Below are 7,584 nucleotides of genomic sequence, written 5' to 3' on the forward strand. Positions count from 1 at the left end.
GTCCTGCATTACACTGAACGTCAACAGTAAAAGGTCTTTATCCACTTGTAAATAAACTAAGAAATCGTAATCAAATCCAGATGTCTACTCCAGGGAAACAAACTGGGGTTGTTCCGAGTTTTGTCCCACCCTTAACACGAACTTTTGGTAATAAATTGTTAAATACAAGAAAATGATTTAAAATAGTTATGCAGACCATGAGAAAGAAAGCCAAAATATACATTCAAATGTTCTACCAGAACTTTCGAGGATAATGGATACAGTTTTGCTTCAAGCAACGTAAAACAAACAAGATCCTCATTTATCATTACGAATTGTTTTAATATCTTAAGAAAAGCGATAAAGTTTCAGTTAACTGATTAAGAGTTTTTTGGAAGAATAAACTTTTGAGGATAACCGATATAATTTTGCCTTAAGCAAAATAAAACAAACAAATTTCTGACTCGATGATCATTTCACATGTTTTTTAACTGAAACCTTCGAAGTTTGCAAGAACAATGATACAAAATTTGTCCGAGAAAAATTTCAGCGACAGCCAAGACAATTTTGCAAGATGCGTATCAATTTGTTTTTACGATTCGATTGCGTATTTCCTTCATTAGTTTTAGCCAGTGATTTGATTTGACGTCGTTATCTGTTGTTTGGTGTTTTGTGGTCTGTATAACTAAGAAAATAATTCCAAACTTCATCGAAAATGGCGCTTAATTTCCCAAGAGCGAGACTTCTGAGTTTTACACTAAAGATTCCAAACCGACAAGAGAACATAGGCACTTGATTATTTCTGTACGTCTTTAAACGTTTCGGTCAAAACACTGAAGCCGAAATTGAAAAAAAAAAAATTCTGTTTATGCTGGTTTAAACGAATTTAAAATTGTCCAATTGGTTTTCAATTAGATTTGTCGTTATTCGTTTAATATTTTTGTAGTAAAGGAAGCCAGTTTTCTCTTGTCGATTGAAACTAATAAATAAGTCGATGAAGCAAAAATGAGAATCTTTTAACGTGGCACTGTAGTTGTATTATCGTATAGCAGTCGTTTAAAAGTGTAAAACAGTTCGATTCTTTTTGAGTTCAAAGTTTGTTCATCGGTTTTGTTGAGTTCGTCAAAAAGTCGTTAGTATTGTATGTGCAGGTTGTTATCTTCTGTTTGATTTCCAGAGTCATCGCCAGACGTTGTTTGTACTCTTGTCAAACTGTTATATGGTGAGCAGAATCCAAATCAAGTCTTGCAATGTGCGAGTGTCACAAGTATTGTCATTTTTCGTCGCCGTTGTGTTCAATCGGCGTCGTTACTGAATACCTCAATAACAATTATGGTATTTCAAGTTTTGAAAGAAATATTTTACTAGTGTTAGAAAGCCGTTAAGAAATTTCTATTGTCGTGAATTCCAAGTTGATTAAAATTGGTCGGTAAAGATTCTTTCTCAAAGTATTTTGAAAAACATGGTTTCCAAACCGGATGACCTTGATTCTTTGACGTGTTTGTTTCTTAGTCTGTTTGTTCGTTTCGTCGTGTCTTTTGTCGCGTCTTGCAGTGCCACTTTAAAAACTTCACTTCCCTGCGCCATCAACTTACGTTGTAACTATAGCAACATAATAGTGAAAGGGTACACCTAAACTACTTGAGCGAAAAAAAAGCTACAGATCACCGACTAGAACTCAAGAATTGACGTTTGCCTTGGTATTCAACCTTCAACAAACTACCAATTTAGAATACATCAAGACAATCAGATAACAAGTTTGTTGAGGTAATCTGAATCCAATCATTTGCAGCTCGCATGTACGATCGCAAAAGGTTTGTAAAAAGTACCCTTTGATGAAAAAAAACTTCAAAAATGGTGGCTGATGTTGTACTAGCTTTAAAGGACATTATGCCAATTGTCTAAATCCTAACTTTGTGTTTTCACGTCTCGATGCAAACAATCATTACCGATAGAAAAAGAAAAAACAAAATGAAATGAAAGCTCCTATAAAAATTTAACATTTGGACAGCCATCATTTTTAATAATTAAATTCTTTAATAATTTTAAATTAAAGTTCTTATCTTTGTAGTATATATTTCCCTGTACTTCGTCCAGTCTCGAGCAGACTCTTCTCCCGTTCTCCTCAAGATGCGAGTCTTTCTGGAAAAAAAATGATCAAACTATGATCAGTATTGAAATGCTTTAATTTTAAAACTAAATAAGCGAGAGAAACATAAGCCTGAAAGTGAACGAGGACTAAGGAAACTCCGGCGGCACTGTAAAGAAAGTTTTGCCGTGAAGGAAAAGAAAATTTAACAAACGCCTGGAAAATTTGTCAAAGCAGAAAAACTCAGTTGTCCTTGACAATTAGAAATACAAACATCACGTGTAAGTACACGTGTAGAAACGTTAGCACGCGTTATTGGCTTTCAACTTGAGGTTCATTCATGAAGAAAAATTAACCGCCGCTGACATGAGCATTAGGCCTTCGTCAGAGCAAATACTTTTTAAGCCACCAAACTGTTCGTAATTTCTCGTAAATTATTTCAGAGCGTTTTTCCACCACAATATAGTTCTCCAAGGCTTCCGCCCTTGCTTTGTTGCGAACGAACGAGCGAGTTGAGTTCAAGCGATTCTCAAAGCAAACAGCAAGCACACGTGGCTACTCACCTCTGTGAATTTTTGAAAGATTCTTTAACTTTTCGGAACAAATTCAAGTAAAGCAGTGCTCAACTTCTGTTGCAAAAGCTCAATGAGTTCCTCCTTAGCATTAACCAAGCATGGTTCTTCCATCAAGGGCTCAAAATTGCCTTCAGCGGGGCGACACGTCTTCACACATCCACTAACAGCATGGTTTGAAGCAAAATCTACATTTTGTCATGAATATGGATTACAAACTAGAACCAATCACTGACAAATACGCCAAAAATTTGGTGCGGAATGCGTTTACACTCTTTTTGGCCAGCAAATCAAATGCTTCAATAAAGAAAGACTTCGTATGGGCGCACTACATAATTTAACCATTCTTTTGTGTCTTTTTCTAGTTGATTTGCTGTGTGATTTGTAAAACTTTGCATTTCAAATGAGAAATAATTTAAAAAAGGAAATATTCATGTGATACCTATGAATTATATTAATATTAATCCGAAAATGTATGCTTAGTTTTGATGGGCTAAAATTAAAACGCACTAAACCTTTCATTTAGATTAATGTTTGGCCAAAGGCGAAGAACTCGCAGCTACTTAAATATTAAAAAAAAATTAAGTAGCAATAATGATAATAATAAAAGCAATACCATCAAAGCAAAGGGCAGTGGACCGCTAATAAACTGCAACATCAAGGTAATAATAAGGCAAAGAGAGGAAAAGACAAGGGTGGGAAGAGGCGGTTAAAAAAGTTGAGCTAATCCTCGTGGCTAGGTTAGTGAAAACGCATGCTATAGAAATGCTAGAAAGGGGTACTATATTAAGACAACATTTAATAACTGATAAGTTTTCAAATTCTCGTTACCAGTGTAAAGTGTGCCGCTACTGATACTCTTCGAAATTAAATGATTTAACAACATGGAAGTCAATTACGAAATGCTGATCACTTTTGAGCACCAAAACATGTTGTTTATAAAGGTACAAAGCGATGGTACATATTAAAAAAATTAAGACCTATTCTCACAACTACTTATCTCAGTTGTGGGCGGGTACCGTAAAGACCCTACATAACTCTTCCCACCGTTTACCCCCCCCCCCTCCCCTGTGAAAAACAGTTGTTTTACAATCCCCCTTTCTTCTCTATTGAGTCTTTGCACCATTCTCAAGAAGTTAAGCCGCGATGGTTTTGCGCTATTTTACCTTTGAAAAAGACTGGAAAGAGAGAAGTGCGCGACTACACGAGTCTTTTTTTCCTTTCAGTCAGGCACCTTTTCAATCCAAGTACTCATCGTTTCACTCCCCTTCAGTCCCCTTGCTATTCCGTTGCGTCCCTCTTGAGTTTACCCGTGCGTTCCCTCGTACATTTCTCCGTGAGTTCTTTGTGAGTTCTCTTGTTGTTTACTCGTAAATTCCCTGATAAGTTCCCCGCTGAGTTTCCTCGTGAGTTCTCCTTTGAGTTCCCTTATGAGTTTATTCGTGAAATCCCTCATAACTTCCTTCGTTGTTTACCTAGGGTGTTCTCTAATTCCCTCTTGATTTGCTTAGTGAGGTCTCTTGTGAGTACACTGCTGAGTTCCCTCGTGATTTCCTTCTTGAGTTCCCTCATAAGTTCCCTCGTGGATTTCCTTGTCTGTTCCTTTGTACATTCCCCTGCGCCTTCACTCACAAGTTACTCTTGTGTGTTTCTCTTAAGAATCACTTGTGCTTTCACGTAATCACGCACAATAAATTTTACTCTGCAAGGGTGAAAAAATGAATGTACAAGTAAACGCATGGAGAACGTTGAAAGGGGACAGTATCGGAAGGGAGAACGCACAAGAGAACGCGCACAAGAGAACGCGTAGGGAAACGTAAGAGGGAATGTATGGGGATAACCCGTAGGGAAGTAATAGGAGTACAAGGGGCAGGGTATGAATGAACGTACCAGGGAAGACAAGAGTGAGCAAGCGAAAGCATCTACTATGGGACGTGAGGAGTAATGACGTAGAAAGCACGTGGAAAGCACAGAAAACGGGGAGAGTACGTACACAGGACACATGGAAAACATCATTACAGGGGCTTCCCTCAGAACATTCCCCGTGCGTTCCCTGGTTCCTTCGTCCACTCTTTAAGTTTCCGCAGTCTCGTTCACAGAGCCACCTGTCCCTCTTGGCCGGCAGGGCCTGTACACCAGGTAAAACGGGCTGTGAAGGCACTGATTTGATTGGTTCGATTCTTTAACTAAGATGAATGCCATTTCTGGCCTGTAGTTTGCTCCTGTTTTAAATCGCCTGACACAATCTGGTTAAGGTCTGCAGGTGCTGTTATGGAACAAGCGGATATTTTCGGGAAGGATATTAGCCTTGAATTAGTGAAAATCTAGCCAGGAATCTAGCCAATCAAATTATGTGTTCACATTCATCAGGCAATTAACGCTAAAGGGAACTAGGGAATTCACAGAGTTGAGTTTCGGTCTTGGGTTGGCCGCGGGAAAATCACGCGGGAAAATCACGAGGGAAAACCACGAATCTTTGCTATTTGACGTTTAGAACTTGATAGACAGTAGTTTAGGAGATAAAATGCGTCACGTGATCAGTTATGAAGAGTCACGTGACTTTCCAATAAAATTGATTTTAAAGTATAAAAGACGCTCTATTCACACTTTCCTTCAATATAGTTTTCAACTTAGTGACGTTTCTCATTTCGATTTACACATCCAACAATAAAAACACAAAAATGCAATAGGTGATCAGCTATGAATGGTCACGTGATGTAATGAAATCATTCTATTTTCAGACATTCTATAGCGTTTCCAACCTATGTAACATTTCCCATGAGTTAGGATTTTTCATGTAAAAAGACTGAACTTTCTTCTACTTGGACGCACGGTTTAAGCCAGAAATACAAGCTTATAAACCATAAGCAAAGTATCTTATATTACACAAGACCACAATGTGACTTCCACCTTATCAAAGTTGTAGGTCATGCTTCATTCGCCTCTGCTGCAGTGTTCCTGTCGTTTCTGCACCTGTCGCCACATTTAAATGCCTTGGAACAGCAAAGAGATAGTCGAACGCAAGTGCAGCATCGGTTTGATGTACCCGCAAACATCCATACCTCTTGACAAAGCTGCTCTCGGTCTGCCAAAAGGAGGACAAGAACGTCCGTATTACGACACAAAATGTTGACTTGCTTGTACCCTCTTGCTGCTGCGTCTCGGGCATGCAGTACTATTCTAGTATCTGCCTCCTCATGATCTGATGCGAGCGCTGTAACTCTCAGAGATTTCAGTCGAGAGGAAATGAGCCAGGCTAGCCTTGTTATCTTCTAGAATGATGAACCTTTCACAGTTTCCAGTTCTCTGATCTCTGTTATCCACATTGCGTCTAATCCCTGTGCTCTTCTTCTCCTTGCGCTTGTCTCTGGTTCCTCCTTTTATCGAGTTCTTGACGTATCTGTCAAATAGCACGTCAACCCTTGTACAACTGTCCGAAAAATAGGAAGTGACATGACGAAGAAATCGGTCACTCCACTCCCAAAAGGTTTTTGCTCCTTAAGAGTTGGCGAGGGACTGAACAGCTATCATTCCATGAATAATAGTGCATGTTTGACTCTGGTTGATGGGCATTTGGCTCTTACAGACATTTCCTTGTAAAATGGTACCAAGATCCGACTTCCCTGTTTCTCGTTGACTTCTGTCTAGGGCAGCAAGTGACTTTGGGACTGGAGCAAGCTCGCTTTGAAGCAACGTATTCACATCTACATCACGACCGGATTCCAAAGCGAATGTATGTATTCATTCTTTTTTTTAAATTGAGAAAAATAATTAAAAGATTCTATAGCTGGTTTTCACATGACGTCACCAAAATTCGAACTACAAAACTATTGATCTTCCTGAGGTTTTACTTAAATGATGTATAAGAGCAGCTGAAAACTAATATTCATACAAATTTTCGCTCCAAATGGATTCTTGGTTTTGTGATACACTACGCTTGAATTTCTAAGCTTTTGCACGACGCGGTATTTACATGACGGGCTAGAGAGCTGTCATGATGGTTAAAAAAGTGACTTATTTCGGGGAACTTGCCTATCTGAACACTTCATGTCTTAGAAAAAGTATTATTTTAATATTTTTGAGTTCCTCGAGGGATAAATTCACGCTTTTGTAGCAAAACTCAGTGACAGATGTTTCTGTTGGTTTCCGGCCGCCATGTTGGTGCCCATACGGAAGGGCACCAGCATGGCGTCTCCATACAAATCTCTATAAATTTGGGTAAAAAATTTATCCGCATATCTCGCATAAGAAAAATTGCTGTGACCAGAATTTTGGCGAGATTCTTTGCATATTTACTTTCTTTCATTTCCCAGATTCTGGACTTCATCTATTGAGCGGTTTTGATTTTGATTTTGATTTATTTTGAATTGCGTGACGCTGAAAACCAGCAATTTTTATATTAATTTTCAAAATACATTGCTCTAAATAAAACTTTTGAAGCACATATTTGCCCCATGAAACATATATATTTTTAATTTCTTATAGAGAATAATTCCTGAAAAGCTTACTGAAACAATTAATCAATCACTACTCACACAGCTAAGGCTACTTCAGTATCTATTCAACGGTTGTTATCTAGTCACGTGACCCATCATAGCTGATCACCTATTGCATTTTTGTGTTTTTATTGTTGGATGTGTAAATCGAAATGAGAAACGTCACTAAGTTGAAAACTATATTAAAGGAAAGTGTGAAAAGAGCGTCTTTGATGCTTTAAAATCGATTTTATTGGAAAGTCACGCGACTCTTCATAACTGATCACGTGACGCATTTTATCTCCTACCCTACTGTCTATCAAGCTCTCAACGTCAAGAAGCAAAGATTCAGCTATTTCCCCATCGTATTGTACACTTTTTTACTGGGGTTATATAAATGTTACAGTTCAGCCTCGTTTTCATGCCGCAGGACCGAGGGCCTAGACAAAAAACCCGCTTAATGACATAT

This window comes from Orbicella faveolata, unplaced genomic scaffold, assembly GCF_042242905.1.
Source record: "Orbicella faveolata isolate gen_17 unplaced genomic scaffold, um_ofav_v1 contig_1, whole genome shotgun sequence".
Classification (NCBI taxonomy): domain Eukaryota; kingdom Metazoa; phylum Cnidaria; class Anthozoa; order Scleractinia; family Merulinidae; genus Orbicella; species Orbicella faveolata.